This window comes from Humulus lupulus, chromosome 1 (genome assembly GCF_963169125.1).
Source record: "Humulus lupulus chromosome 1, drHumLupu1.1, whole genome shotgun sequence".
Taxonomy (NCBI): domain Eukaryota; kingdom Viridiplantae; phylum Streptophyta; class Magnoliopsida; order Rosales; family Cannabaceae; genus Humulus; species Humulus lupulus.
Genome location: NC_084793.1, coordinates 77,242,861 through 77,259,492, shown reverse-complemented (window position 1 = coordinate 77,259,492; position 16,632 = coordinate 77,242,861). Strand labels below are relative to the sequence as shown.

The following is a 16,632-nucleotide window of genomic DNA, read 5'->3' as shown; positions in this document are numbered from 1 at the left end:
AAGTACAGGTACAGTTTTTCCCCTTTTTCTGGCTTAGCCAAAATGGGTGGTTTTCCAAGGTGTTCCTTTAGCTTAGCGAAGGCTTCCTGACAATCTTCATCCCAAGAGAACTTTTTACTCCCTTTTAGGATGTTGAAGAAAGGGAGGCACTTGTCATTGGATCAAGAGATGAACCTATTGAGGGCTGCTACTCTCCCTGTTAAGCATTGAACCTCCTTCTTGCTTTGTGGTGGGCTCATTTCCAACAATGCCTTGATTTTGTCAGGATTGGCCTCAATACCTCGGGAATTCACCATAAAACCAAGGAACTTCCCTGACGAAACTCCAAATGTGCACTTGAGCAGTTTTAGCTTCATTCTGAATTTTCGAAGGGTGTCAAACATCTCACTGAGGTTTCTTGTGAGCTCTTCTTCCTTCTTTGTCTTTACCGACATATCATCTACATATACTTCCATGTTTCTTCCTATCTGATTTGCAAACATTCTGTTCACTAACCTTTGATAAGTAGCACCTACATTCTTTAATCCAAAAGACATCACTTTGTAGCAAAAAAGCCCCTTGTCTGTTATAAATGAAGTGTGCTCCTCATCGGTCGGGTTCATGGGTATTTGATTGTACTCGGAATATGCATCCATGAAGATGAGTAGCTCGTGTCCAGCTATGGCATCTACTAACTGATCTATCCTAGGAAGCGGGAAGCTGTCCTTAGGGTAGGCTTTATTGAGGTTAGTAAAGTCCACGCAAGTCCTCCACTTTCCATTGGGCTTTGGGACTAACACTGGATTGGATACCCATAATGGGTAGAATGCTTCTCGGATAAACCCATTTGCCTTCAACTTGTATCCTTCTTCTTTTAGGGCCGCGTATCTTTCTGGGTCTAGCGCTCTCCTTTTTTGCCTCACAGGTCTTGCTTTTGGGTCGATGTTTAAGTGATGGCACATGAATGATGGGTCTATCCCCACAATGTTCTCGTGACTCCAGGCGAATACATCGAGGTTGATTTTCAAAAATTCTACCAGCTCTTCCTTTACGATACCTAGAAGGTTTCTTCCTACCTTCAACTTCCTCAATGACTTATTCATGACTGTGACCTCTTCCAACTCCTCTACTAGCTCGGCCCTGGGTTCCTCCGCGACCTGCGGGTCCAATTCGTGTGGGTTTGTGTTTCCATGTACTACCATTGCCATAGGCACTGATGGTGTTATGGCCGTGCGGAGGGATGTGTTATGACATTCCCTCGCTTCCTTCTGCTCTCCTTTTATGCTCACTATCCCCTCAGGAGTCGGGAATTTCATGGCTAAGTGATATACTGAGGTTATCGCCTTCAATTCTCTTAGGGAGGGTCTCCCTAATACCGTATTGAAGGCCGAGGTGCAATCTACAATGACAAAGTTTGCCATTATGATGGTTTGTCTGGGTTATTCTTCCATGGTGAGGGCTAACTCAATTGCCTCTATGGGCTGTATTGAATCTCCTGTAAATCCATACAGGGAGGTATTGCAGGGCTTTAGGTGCCTAATGTTCAGTCCCATCTTCTCTAAAGCTGGGCGATATAGGATGTCTATGGAGCTTCCATTGTCCACCAAGACCTGATGCACCCTCATGTTAGCAAGCTGGACAGTCAACACCAAGGGATCATTGTGAGGGAAATGCACACCCTGTGCGTCTTCTTTGGTGAAGGTTATCGAGTCGTTCTCCCCCTTAAAACTCTTTGGGGGGGGGGGGGGGGTGGGCGTTGCTCCAAACTTAAGACGCATGGGGGTGGACTTCGGCTGACTTCCCTAGCATATTTGTCTCGTCTCTTCCTTGATTCGCCTCCAAACCCTGGCCCTTCAAAGATGGTCCTAACTTCTCCTTACATCTCTCAGGCTACATCCCATGCCCATGGTGAGGATACTCCTTCTTTTGGTCTTTGGTTTTCTTTGCAGACGTATCTACCCAAGTGTCCCCTGCGGATAAGCTCTTCGATTTCTATCTTCAAATGAGTGCATTCTGCGGTGGTGTGACCAATATCTTTATGATATTGACAATATTTACTGGGGTCCCTTTTTTATCGGTCTTTTTTCATTGATGGGGGCCTCCTGAAGGGACATGATTTTCATTTGTGACGAAGATATGCTCCCTAGCATGTGTGAGGTCAGTATAAAAGGTGTAGGGGGCATGTTTGCGCTCATCAATGCATTGGGGCTTTCGAGGCCGATCATCTCTCGACCCTTCATAAACCCTCTTCTTCTTTACGCTACTTGGGCCTTCCCGGATTGAGGGTTTTGGAGGGGACCTGCCTTTTCCAGCCTTAAGGCTCTCGATAACATCTTTGACATGAATATATTTTTGTGCCCGTTCATAGAATTCATCCAAGTTAGTGACCTACCTCTTAAGCATGTTATCCCACAGTTTACTACTCGGGCGTACTCCAGCCGTAATGGCAATTTTTAATTCCCCACGGGTCAAGCTTCCTACTTTGGCTGCCTCCATATTGAACCTGGGGATATAGCTCTTTAGACTCTCATTTTCTCCTTGTTTCATGTTAGCGAGGTTGGTGCTTTGCATTGTGTAATCACGCACGACGTGATGTTGTTGGAGAAATTGATCAGAAAATTGTTTCCAAGACCTGATGGACCCTGGACGGAGTCTTTTGAACCATTTGTACACAGGTCCCTTTAACGTGACAACAAAGCAGTGTCATCTGGCCCTGCTATTAATTCCTCTTAATTTAATCAGGTCATTGAATGCGTCCAGATGGTATTTGGGATCTGTGTTTGCTTCATAAGGGGTCATGTGAGGCTCTTTGAAGTTAGTTAGGAGCCGGACGGCTTGGATTTCCTTAATGAAAGGAGATTCGTAAATGAACTCGTTGTCGACGGCTTGCCCTCCAGATGTGGTGATTATCTTGCTCCGGAGGCTCCTCATTTCTATGTCTAGGTGTTGTCTCCTTTTGTTCAAGGAGTCTCTCAAAGTGGACGAGTTAGCCTTTCCCTTCCCTTTGTCTTCCCGGGGAGCCATATGAGGTGTAGGCCTCTTGTTCGTCCTTTTCTTGTTGAGCTCTTCCCTTAAGTCTGAGGGTGTTTTCCTTGAAGTGACTTCGACTTCATTGCGAAGGTCAGCGTTGTTCTTTTGATCTGGCCCCCGAGGTTGTTTCGATTGTCCGGGACATTCATGCTGCTTCGTCCGAGGGGTATTGCTGGTGAAGAGTCAAGCCTCCCATCATCCACTAAGACTATGGTTTCTGCCCCTTCTTGGCCTCTCTCTTTTCGCCCAGGAAGAGACATGCTTGATTTCCCCTGTAGCAGGCCATTCAACACCTCTTGCATATTCTCTAAGATGGTTTCTAGCCTTTGGTTCTTCCCGTGTAATTCACGTATCTCATCTTTGTAAAATTGAGATCTAGAGCTCGAGCTTATGGAATGGACTCGGGGATTATTGTCAGGCCTGCGCGTCGATGGACCCAGATCTTGTTGGTCGGAGTTCGGTACCTATGGCGGCTTCGGGGGTGGGAGCTCTCCGGCCTCTCTTGCAGGAGCAGCCGCTGATCTCGGATGGTTCTCATCAGGTGGGACAGCTGGGGATGAGGCCTCCCTTTCATCCTTAGGAACCCTGGGCTCCTTTGGTGCATTCACATTTTTGGGTGGAGGATTCTTCATGGAGGCCTTCAGGTGATCTCCATCGAGGTGGACCTCAACCTCCCATGGTTCTCTCAACCGCTTGGAGTGTCTCGGCATCTTTCTCTACTGGAATCAATGGAACAACAGTGACTTGGCACTTATCCTTCCCACAGACGGCGCCAAACTGTAGACGGTAAGAACTCGTCAACTAAGTTAGATCGAGAACTTTGTGAGTTAAAAGAAAAGATTCAAATCAAATGAACTTCAAGAAAACTCTCTTATAATTTCCAGAGCACAAAAATGTAAATGCTGAAATTTCAAAATGAAAATAGAAAGGTGTAGTGTCTATTCCCATTAACAATGTGTGGTTACAAATTCTCTCAAAAATCCTTTCCCCTTCTCAGGTGAAAGGATGTCGTATTTATTGTAGAGAACTATTGGCCCTTTGTACATGGTGGTCCCTAAGGACATGACCCTACATATGTAGTCTATAGATACTAGTGGTGCCAAGAGCGTGGTGGTCAGTTCCAGTACATGCTCAGGGTCTACGGGAGCACCTCCACCATCTGTTTAGTACGAACATCAAAGGTTGGCTGGGAAGGACTACATTAGGTACCCCATTCGTACGACCACTACTTGTCTGGCATGGTCTTTAGGGTCAGTCACCTGGGGCATTCAGAGTCGTACCCCCGTACGTACTTTGTATTCGTATGATCTCTTTTGAGTTACTCTTGGGTTTTCTTATACTCATCAAGTACCCAACTCATTTAAACTTTAAGTGTTGGAGCCTGTATGGGTCATCATGGAAGATACATTCCCACAAGGCACTAGAGGAAGGATCGTGCGTGAGGTGGTGTTTCGTGAGGCGGGCTAGCGAGGGCCAGTGGCATGAGGCCGTTGGTGCATTGGTGCGCGATGCGAGGGCGTCTCGTGTGGTGCTGGCAAGACAGGTCATGAGGGCGTGTGCCTCTCGCGTGATGCTGGCGAGACAGGGTCGCGAAAGCATCTCGCATGGGCGTCTCGTGTAATGCTGGCGAGACGGGGACGTGAGGGCGTCTTGCGTGGGTGTCTCGAGCGGGCACCTGGCATGATGCTGGAGAGACGGGGTCGCTAGGGTGTCTCGCATGGGCATCTCGCGTGATGCTGGTGAGACAGGGTCGCGAGGGCATCTCGTGTGGGCATCTCGTGGTATGCTAGCGACATGGGTTCGTGAGGGCGTCTCGCGTGGTGTTGGTGAGACGTGGGCTGGTGGCCCGAAGCGCCTGGTGTGAGGCTGTTGGGTCTTGCGAGATCGTGGGCTACGCGTGCGACATGGGTACGTTGTATCTGGGTGCCTAGGCTAAGTGAGGCGTGTCCTGCTATACGAGGCCATCATGGCTTCTAGGCACCCGAGTGAGACCTCTTAGCCAAGCGCGAGGCGAGCGCCTCGAAGGACCACCTGTATGAAACGGCTGTGTTAGGCATGGGGTAAGGTCGAAATGGTGGTAATGCCGAGACCATGTTTGATGCATTTTTCATTGAGGCAGTGCTCCAAGAGACCAACAAGGTGTTGGTCATGGTGGCTTTGGACCTTCAAAGGACCATAAATACAAGATGTGGTTCTTTCACAAGTATGGAATTTTTAGCTTCCACACTTTTCAATTTTAGATTATTTTGATGTAGTCATGTTTAACATTATGAACTAAATTCCTATTTAGAGTATTTTAATGTTGTCGCTAGATATTCTTTTCATCTTTATTGTAGTTTCTATGATTTCTTGAATTCATGATTATCTATTGTTCTTATGTTTAATGCTTGTAATTGACTGGCCATCTATTGCATGTTTTTTTGGTTTTAATTCAACATCTGAAAAGTGAGAATTGGAATAGCTATAGGCAATACAATAGATCTCAATTTAGAACAAAAGTATCAAATTGGTTTGTGTAGCAATTAAGTTTCTGTTCTTAATGCGGTTTATGTGTAGAATTTATCACAGACATGTAGAAAATTCACAAGTAAGTTGAATATTTTATATCTTGAAAGATAATATAATTGTCAATAGTAAACCTGCTATAATCATAACTAGAAGAATCATATTAACTATATCATTGTTTGAACATAATCGAAGGTTGATGAAGTTAAAATGCTCTCATATTTTCTCTATTAAATTTCATTAATTTAATTATGCTATTCTAGTATATTGTTAGTCGTTAATTTTCACTCTATTTTTATTAGACAAATAGAAATTAAAATTCACTTTTTGTAATTAGTAGATCAATTCTCTGTGGGAACGATACTTCACTTCTATTATTATTACTTGCTTGACTGCGTACACTTGCGTAGTAGAAATTTTGCAACAAGCTTTTGGCGCTGTTGCCAGGGAATTGAAATTCTATTAATATCAAAATAGTTAATTTTTATTCTAATTTGGATATTTTTATTTCTTTGTACTAATTTAGTTTGTCGCACTTTGCTATTTCAGGTGAATCTTTTATATACGACGAGAAGGGTCTGCCGATCTTTTGCATGTGAATCCTGAAATTGATAGATCTTGCATAATGAATAGAAGGAACAAGAGGTTGAAAGCATCAATGGCTACCAACCAAAGAGACGGCGCCAATAAGAATGATGGTGAAAATCCCATTGCGTAGGATCAAAATGTGCGAGCATTAAGAGATTATGTACTCCTTGTTGTCATAGGGGTGCACTCGTACATTAGACCGCCGGCTATCACTGCTAATAGCATTGAGATTAAGCTGACAATGATACAAATGGTCCAGACTTCTGTCAATTTTGGGGGTCTCCCCACTAAGGATCCTAACTTGCACATAGTGAACTTCCTTGAGCCATGTGCAACATTCAAGTTTAATGGGGTGAGCGATGATGCAATAAGGTTGAGTTTGTTTCCTTTCTCACTCAAGGACAGAGCAAAAAGTTGGCTTATTTCTCTGCAGGCCAACTGAATTAATACACGGGAGGAGCTAGCTCAAAAGTTTCTCTCTAAGTTCTTTCCTCCTGCAAAAGCTGCCAAGTTGAGGGGGGAAATCAATAACTTCTATCAGAATGAGGGAGAGTCTTTTTATGATGCTTGGAAAAGATTCAAAGACATGCTCATAAAATTTCCTCATCACGGTATTGAGAAGTGGATGGTAGTCCACAATTTTTATAATGGGTTGTGCAGTACTACTCGCCCTATCATAGATGTAGCAGTGGGTGGTGCATTTATGAGTAAAGGGGATGATGGGGCCTATGAATTGTTAGAGGAGATGGCCATGAACAATTATCAGTGGCCTGCAGAATGAGACACCTCACAGAGAAAAGTAGCTAGGGTACATGAATTAGATGTTATTACTGCTTTAACTGCTCAGGTTACTTCATTGAGAAAGCAGTTGCAACAAAATAAGATCTCAGCTCAGGCCTAGCCTATGTAGACGCAGTCAGTGTATGAATTGTGTGGGGGGCCTCATTTGTATGAACAGTGTACAGTAGCCAACATATATGGTAATATGCAGTTGATCAGGCTCAGGTTCAGGGAATTGGTAATTTTCAGAGGCCGTATAACAATCCGTTCTCCAATTCATTTAATCTAGGGTGGAAAACCATTCTAATTTATCATGGCGAAATAATCAGGGGCCTCCAGTTTAGTATCAGACTCTCTTTCCACAAACCATGCCTCAAGTACAACCAATATCCCCTACACAACAGACCAGGCCACCAGCTCCATAAGAAAAACATAGTGAGTTAGAAGCGGCTCTTGTGACTCTCACCAAGAATCAAGTGCAGTTTATAATAGAAACTTGGAAACACAGGTGGGGCAGTTGGCCAATTTGCTTAATACCAGGCCTTAGGGGAATCTGCCCAGATCAACAGTAGTGAATAAAAAAGAACAATGTAAGGCAGTGATGTTGAGAAGTGGTAAGGATTATGAAGGACCTAAAGCAGAGATAGAGAATTCAGAAGTAGAAAAGCCAGAGTCTAGCTCTTAGAAGGTTACTGAAGACCTTCCCCCTCAAAGTACAATAGTAAACAACAATAGAGACCCCTACGTCAAGATTCCATATCCACAAAGGTTGAGGAAGTCTAACTTGGACAAGTAGTTCTCCAAGTTTCTTGAGGTATTTAAGAAGCTGCATATTAATATTCCATTTGTTGAGGCATTAGAGCAGATGCCCTTTTATGTCAAATTTATGAAGGAGATCCTGTCAAAGAAAAGAAGAATGGAAGAGTATGAGACTATAACACTTACTGAAGAGTGTAGCACTATTTTACGGAGAAAGCTTCCCCCGAAATTGAAAGATCCTGACATTTTTACTATTCCTTGCACTATTGGAAATTTTGAGTGCAAGCATGCCCTATGTGATTTGGGGGAAAGCATTAATCTGATGTAATTGGTTGTATTTCATAGACTTGGTTTGGGGGAGGCTAGTCCTACTACAGTCACTTTGTAGTTAGCAGACCGCTCAGTTAAACATCCCAGAGGTATTATAGAGGATGTTCTTGTTAAAGTGGACAAATTAATTTTTTCAGCAGATTTCATCGTCTTAGATGTGGAGGAAGATGAAAATGTCCCAATCATTCTGGGAATGCCATTTTTAGCTACTGGGCATGCTCTGATTGATGTTTAGAAAGGTGAGCTAAAGCTTCAAGTTCAGGGGTGAAGAAGTGGTATTCAACGTGTTTAAAGATTTAAAGTTTTCCAATGTAAATGACAACTATTTCAGAGTTGACATGGTAGAGAGAGCAATGGCAGAGATTGACATTTTAGAGGATCCCCTTCAGAATAGTTTGACTACAGAGAATGCAGAGGCTGAGATAGGCAGAGAGGTCCAAGAGCGTGTACAGTGGATGAATTCTAAAGGGCTAATCTATAACAAAAAATATGAAGAATTTGGTCAGGGACCTGAAAGACCATTACCATCAGTTGAGAAGCCACTGGAGTTGGAATTGAAATCATTGTTAACACATCTTCAATATATTTTTTTGGGTGAGAATGAGACTTCAATCATTGTGTCTTCTTCTCTTTCTAATGAGGAGATGGAAAAACAGTTAAGAGTATTGAGAACCCATAAGTTGGCAATTGGATGGACGCTGGCAGATATTCAAGATAATAGTCCATCAATAGTTATGCACAAGATCTTGATGAAAGATGACAGTAAGCCTTCCATTGAAACACAATGTCGACTGCATCTAGCAATGAAAGAGGTAGTTAGAAAAGAAATCTTGAAGTGGGTAAATGCTGGGGGTGATCTATCCCATTTTAGATAGTAGTTGGTAAGTCCAGTTCAGGTAGTTCCTAAGAAATGAGGGATTACAGTGGTAAAGAATGACAATAATGAGCTTATCACGATGCGTACAGTAACTGGTTGGAGGATTTGTATTGACTATCATAAATTGAGCAAGGCAACCAGAAAAGAGTACTTCTCACTGCCTTTCATTGATCAGATGTTAGACATGTTGGTTGGACACAAGTATTATTGTTTTCTGGATGGCTATTCAAGGTACCATCAAATAGCCATTGCTCTCAAGGATCAAGAGAAGATGACTTTCACTTGTCCATATGGTACGTTTGCATTCCGTCGTATGCATTTTGGTTTGTGAAATGCTCTAGCAACTTTCCAAAGGTGTATGATGGCTATTTTCTCTGATATGGTGGAACGTAGGATTGAGATTTTTATGGATGATTTTTCTGTTATGGGTTCTTCTTTGATGATTGTTTGTTGAATTTGGAGGTTGTGCTGAAAAGATGTCAAGAGGCCAATTTGGTTTTGAATTGGGAAAAATGTCATTTCATAGTAAATGAAGGCATAGTGCTTGGGCACAAGGTGTCTAAATATGGTATTAAGGTTGATAGAGCAAAGATTGCCACTATTTAGAACTTTCCGCCTCCAGTTTCAGTGAAAGGGGTGAGAAGTTTCCTTGGTCATGTGGGTTTCTACAGAAGATTCATTAAGGATTTCTCAAAGATTTCTAAGCCACTCTTGGCATTGTTGATGAATGGGGTGCCATTTGAATTTGATGAGAAGTGTCTTAAAGCTTTCAAGTTACTTAAGAAGAAATTGGGGACAACCCCTATAGTTATTTCACTAGATTGGGAGCTCCCCTTTGAGTTAATGTGTGATGCAAGTGATTCTACAGTGGGAGCAGTTTTGGGGCAACGTGTTGACAAGGTATTTCTTACTATTTATTATGCCAACAGAACACTTAATGGTGCTCAGTTGAATTATGTCACCACTAAGAAAGAACTTCTCGCTATTGTAAATGCATTCGATAAATTCAGGCCTTATCTGATGGGAAATAAGGTTATTGTATATACTGACCACTCAGTAATTAAGCATCTTATTGCTAAGAAAGATGCCAAGCCTAGACTTATTTGCTGGGTGCTTCTTTTACAAGAGTCTGATATGGAGGTTCGGGACAAAAAGGGTATTGAGAATTTGGTAGTGGATCACTTATCAAGACTTGAGTTAGGGGATGAGTCAGAACATTATGTAGTGGGGATTAATAAGAGTTTCCCAGATGAACAATTATTTGCAGTGGATGATGAGTTGGTGCATTTGCTTGCCGATTATGCGAACTATCTGGCAGCCAACATTGTGCCACTAGAATTGTCAAGGAAGCAATTAAAAAAGATTTATCATGATGTGAAGCATTACTCACTACTACAAAAACAGGATTTCCCAACAGTTTTTAACTGTCGCTATTGAGCAACGATGACAATCGACTAACTGTCATATTTGCCTATGCCGGCGTAGGGGTAGCTACGGCGACAGTTATTAGGTGTCGCCATTGCTGGCTACGCCGACAGTAATTAGGTGTCCCTGTTGCTGGCAACGCTGAAAATTATTAGGTGTCATCGTTGTTGGCAACACCAACAGTTATTAGGTGTCGTCGTTGCTTGCAAAAAAATTATTTATTTTTATTTTAAATTAAAAATTATGATTTAAATGAAACATTTATATACAAATCTAAAAAATTATAAATTAAAATAACAAAACTTATACAAAGTATTTACAAAGAATCATTTACTCTAATAAAAATTACAAATAAAATAAAACACTAAATTCATTGTCCAACAACATATATTTCTTCTTCTTCTTCTCCTTGTACTCACTCTCGTTACCAATAGTCTTTCCAAAAAGTAAGAATTGGAACTACTTCTTACAACAATTAAAAAAAAAAGAGTTAGGATTCTCAATAGTTCAGAATATGATTAATATCAAGAGTTTAATCAGATTGTGATTAGTGTGACAGTCATAATTGTGAGAAAGACAAAAAGAAATAGAGATATACCTTTGCCCTATGTTTTAAAAGCAAACTTGTTTCAACAGTCTCACGCATTCCTGAGGTGCTACTTGTTACCTTCTACCGTGAACTTACCTAAAAGCAACAAAATCAATAAATTGAGTCACCCTACAGGATACTATAAGAACCATAAGTCACGAGACAAAATTTAACCAAACTTTCGAATATGATTTCAGCTCAGAAGGACAATATATAAAAGGAGCCATTTCTACAACAATTTCAAATTCAGGTAACCTAGAGAAAGTTAGGAAACATGGTAATTTAGGTAACCATACTATTAAATCTTTTTTTAGACAATTTCAACTATCGATAATAATAGCTTGTCTATGACACCATATTCAACTTCCTCACTGGGACTAAAATATTATGGACGCCTGATGTCAGCTTCAATTTGCTCAGCTAATTTGCCAATATGCTTTGCAAAGAGATTAACCTTGACAAAAGAAAAAAAATGAAATCATATATCACCTCATGTGACTGCAATTCAAATCAAAGCTTGTCAATTGGTAAAAAAAAACATTAACTCTCTCTTCTGTATTCTAAGCATAATTAGCAAAAACATCTTTTCAGAAGCTTATGTATCATCATTTTTTTTCTTCCACTTATCACTTTGACATGTTATTGAGTTTTATTCTCATTTCTTGGTTTGATGAATTTAGTTCTACAGAAAATTTTAAACTAGTACTTTATAAAAATATGAAGCCAGAACACACAAGCATAAACCTGATAAATTATTATCATATATTGTCTTCTGTTATCCATACAAACTTTTTTAGAACACAATTATATGAAGAAAGGAATGATTTAATTTCTTCAAGTGTAAGAGTGAAAACATTTAAGAAGATAATAATAGTTATTTAAACACTCAAGATCCATTTTTAAGTAACACTATCAAAACATGGAATTTAAGACCTTTATTTATTGCACACTCCAGATCCAACTCTGTCTTTACATTATTTAGTTCCTTTCTTGCAAGCTCACATCTGTTGCTTGAATTTGAAACCTTGCAATGGGATGCATAAGTAAGAAGATTGCATTTTCAAGTTTGATTGTAATGTGCATTGATACATAACATTATCATGGTTTTTTCTTTTTCAAAAACTAAAAATAAAATAAACTTTATCATGATTTCCCTGGACAAGAATGTGCATTGATTGTGTCAAACCACTGATCAAGGAAAAACCCGTTTCATCATAATTGTAGAGGAGGGCAATGCATAATGGTTTCCCTTTGCACAAGCAACCAAAAGTAAGGCTACTTCTCCCCAAGCATTACCAACACAAAGTAAATATTGGGGGCTTCACATACATGAAGTAGAGAAGAATCAATATAAGTTCACTGGAAACATGATCCACAAACAAGACCATAATGATTACTCACCCCATACCATCATATATAGCAAAAACTTTGGTCTCATAACCCAACTTTTCACCACCCTGAAAATAAAATAAAAAGAAATGATAGTAAAAAAATGTTAGCCAACAATCCAAGAATTTTTTTTTAAACATTTCGCGAATTGACTAGTTGATACAAAAGAAAGAGGAAAAATAATTATAGGTCAACTAGAAATAGGCATCACAAAGCAAGCACATTTCTAAATCCTAATGATATGCCTACAAGCGGTAATTTTCAACCATATCATCTAGCGGTAAGTTTCTTTCAGCCCAGCCAGGGCTAAAATATAGAATAGAGTTGAGGTTGGACAAAAGTTTACCCTTCCTCAAAATTCCAAAGGTAGAGCAATCTAATATAGAATTCCATGAAACCAACATAAAGTAGAAAATTTTATTCTGAATAGAATCTTAAGGATAAAGTCATAAAAGCATTCAGTCAATTTTTTCAATGGTACAACAATTTCTGAACAATTGAAGCCTCTTAGATGATACAGTGAAATTCTATGAGACATGCAGAGTTTTATGTAAAAAAAAGTTCCAAAAAGTAATTGGAGAGAATAAACACTGCTAACCTTGGTTGTTCCAGTGGAGTTTATGTAAAGATAAATAGGCTTGTCAGCATCTTCATACTGAAGGTATAGAAACTCTACTAGTATTGTAACGACCCAAATTTCCTAATAAGGTTTAGGACCTTGATTAGGAGGCCGGGATGGCCATAATTGATTTACTATGCTATTATATGATTATATGCATGATTATGTGGGTCATATTATTATATGATGATAAAGGCATGCATGGGGTTATATACTCTGCTGTGAGGGTATTTTGGTAATTTGGCTCATTGAGAGCGTAATTGCGTACTTGTGTATATATTGGTAAGCTAATGTTGAGACCACATTATTATGTGGATATATCTGTGATTTGTGACTCGAGACGATCCTAGTGAGCAGATTAGCGAAAAAGTCATGGCGGGGATTTATACCCGGCTCGGGGTGAGCCTAGGGGTATAAATGGGAATTTAGTGAGAATACTGGAGTCTATTATGACATCGAGGAATATTATTGGTGATTAATTGGGTATTGGGTAGTAAATGGTAAATATTAGAGATACTCGAGGAGTTAGCGGGAATTGGGGTGAAATGACTAAAATGCCCCTAAGTGGACTAAAGGGTTTAGAATTAATAGGAAGGGCATTTTGGTCAATTGGCTTTTTAAAGATAGATACTATTGAGGCTTTATGTTAGTGGAGGTGGTAGAATGTAACATAAGTTTGAAGAGAAGGAAAAAGAAAGGAAAAGAGAGGAAGGGAAAACAGAGTAGTTTTCCTAGAGTCGGTTTGTAGTTTTCTCACCATTTCTCTTCATTCTTCTTGGAGCAAAATTCAGAGGAGAGTTAGGTCAACTAAGCCATAAGGTTTCTGAGCTAAGCTTGAAGATTTGGCAAGGGTTTAGCAAGGATAGGCCATCTACTTGAGGTAAGATCTTGAAGTTTCTTCAGTTCTGGTTCTGGTTTTTAACTAAGGTATCTAAGCTGAGTTTGGTGGGAACTTTAAGGAATTTAGGCCAAAGGGTGAGGAAGAGCAAGCTAGGGAGGTGTAGAGGCCATCTTGAAATTGAAACTCCATTAATGGTATGAATTCTAAGCCTCCAACTTTGATGTTTTGACTGGTTTTGCTGAGATTTTGAGCTTAAGGGCAGCTATGGTGAATTCTGGGATTAGAGATGCATGTGATTGGTTTTTGAGTTTTTGGGGTGCTTGGGATGAGTGGAGTCTATTTATAAGGTTTTTTTTGAGGTTGGCAAAGGTTTGGAGAAGTTTTGGTTAAGTTTGGTTCGAGGAAATCACAGGAAGAGAAATTTGGAGTTGGCCTGTCTGTGACTAGCGCTACAGCGCTAGCCTTTGGGCATTGTAGCGCTAGGCCAAGATTTCTGGGGGAATTTGGTTCTGCTTGTAGCGCTGTAGCGCCCTCTTAAGAGCGCTGTAGCGCTGCCCTGTTTCCAGAAAGGGATTTTAGGGCTATTTGCAAGGGTTTTTGACCAAGGGTTTGGGGTTTGGTTCCACCACCTTGTTTGGTGGAACTAGGACTTCCCGGGGGCTTGGGATTGGTCCCGAAGCTAGGTTTTGGACTTGAGGTTTGGTGATGACTTTGAACTATGATTGTGTTTAGGTGAACGCTAAGGCTCGAGAGGGATCGTGCTCAAGGAGTCAAGTGATAAAAGCTAGCGAATCGAAAGGTAAGAAAGCTGCACCTGAATATGTGGTTAGGTTGGGACTAAGTGTTCCCTATGTATGTATGCATTGTTATGTGAATGTGATTAACCATGTGGACACGATGGGACTAAGAGCTCCCTATATTTGTGTATCATGTCATGAGATGGTATTATTATGCCATGGGACATGCGATAACCGGCCTAAGGGTGTCAGAATCAATATTTACGCACAGGGCGCGGCTCAGCCACTGGTAGCTGAGGCAGCTTATTTATCACTGAGCTCGGTTAAGCTGGCCGGAGTCAGTGAGTATTACACTGGGGGCAGCCCAAGTGAGCCGAAGACAGTGTGTTAAATAGAGGGTGCGACTAAGGGCGATGACCCTGAATATCATTTGATGATGTGATAAACTGTTGATTATGATCGTGAATATTGTGTTATGCACGTGATTTGTTGGCTGTTTGGATGACAAACTGTTAATCTGTTGTGTGTTATCACTGATTGGATAAATGTTATGAAATGCTGAATTCCTGGTTGTGCATTGTGAAGTATTTGATAAATGATGTTGATCTTGCTAAGTTATCATGCTTTCTTGCTGGGCCTCGGCTCACGGGTGCTACGTGGTGCAGGTAAAGGCAAGGGTAGGCTGAGTCAACCATGAGTTGGAAAGCTCTGGGGGCAAGGTGTACATTGTCAGCTGCTCGGCCGCCACGGTCGAGGAATTGTACAGGGACGGAAACCTAAAATGTATATTTTGCCATTAGAGTGGCTTAAATTACTTGTAACTCTTGGAATTTGTTGTAACTAAGACGTCAAAACCCTGTTTGGAGTTTCCATGTATTAAACTGTCATTTTTAATGAAAATAGCCTGTTTGTGACCAAAATCTTTTATTCCTAATCCGTTGATGACATTGAATTCACACTTTGTTAAAATGACTTGATTAGCAAGTCTTGCACTATTTTGAACACACAGTGTAACGGTCTTGGTTATCTAGGGCGTTACAAGTATCAACTTTGTAACAGAAGGGACAAGAGACATGCCCAAGTACACAATTCGATTTTTGTACAAGTATGGTGCCAAAACTAGAGGGGGCTGCTCCCATGCACTTCCCCTAGAAAATGGAATAACTTGCAGAATACATAAATAACGTTTTGGCAAATCTGATGCTAAGGAAGATTGGGAATAGAATGGAAACCGGAGCAAATCTGCTCCTATTCTCAACAAAATCAGATAAGAAGAATCAGGCAATGTTAATGAAGCCAACATAAAGAAAATCTTAAAACTGCATTTAGCTGTGGCATAGTCTAAACTACAACTACAATGACGCGTAAAGATTATCTTTAAAGTTTAAACCATAGTTGGCATTTGAAAGTGAAGCTAAGTAGAACACAGTACAAAAAGAGAGGAAGAAATATTGAAAAATGCATCATGGAAAATATATAAAATTAAAAAAATTTAAAGCATAATTGAATCTCAAATATGCTCCGATACAAACCAAACAATCTAAATAAGTTAATAATAGCAGATGATAACTCCTCCATATACAATAAAGATGTTAAATGTAGTGATGGTATTGATGCTCAAACCTTCATCTTCCTAAAAAAGAAAAGAAAGCAGTTAACCACTGAGCCTAATACATCTCAAATAAAAGTTTTGGGTATTCTTGAGTCTTGACTAAACTTTTTACCACATTAAGATTCTACTAATATTGTGGTAGTAAGGCTGGAAATTTCATGAACTTGTTTTTATAATGGCAATGTAATCGTAGTAGAATATGATCACTGACCAAAAAATTTGGTATCTAGGTCAACGCTTGACACTAGTCAAACCATACATTAGAAATGAAACAATACATAAAAACGCCTATCAATGGTTCCTTACTTACATTAGCATACCTCAATCATTGTCAAACACTTTTATTGTCTATAATTTTATTGTCATTTACCTCCATTTCTTCATCAAATCATCTCCATCATGCATCAAGATTTGAATTTTGTTGTGATTCAAGAAATTATTCATCATCCTCCTCAAGAATTTCAAGGTACATTGTTCTGTTTTGAAGTTTTTGTTGAATATTTTGAGTAATGAAAGGATTTTGAGATTTTTTTAGGTTGGTCTGTGGTTTTTGCTATTATAATGTTGTGAGA

The 16,632-nt window shown here is 40.1% G+C and overlaps 1 non-coding gene and 1 pseudogene across 1 annotated transcript; both read right to left on the bottom strand.

Annotated features, from left to right (window-relative positions):
• Nucleotides 1-6,610: 6,610 nt before the first annotated feature.
• Nucleotides 6,611-6,717, bottom strand: LOC133813126 (small nucleolar RNA R71). Its single transcript, XR_009884167.1, has one exon. It is a non-coding gene; the product is annotated as a small nucleolar RNA R71 (small nucleolar RNA).
• A 4,455-nt stretch (nt 6,718-11,172) lies between these two features.
• Nucleotides 11,173-16,355, bottom strand: LOC133816933 (ATP-dependent Clp protease proteolytic subunit-related protein 4, chloroplastic-like; annotated as a pseudogene).
• Between the last annotated feature and the right edge of the window lie 277 nt (nt 16,356-16,632).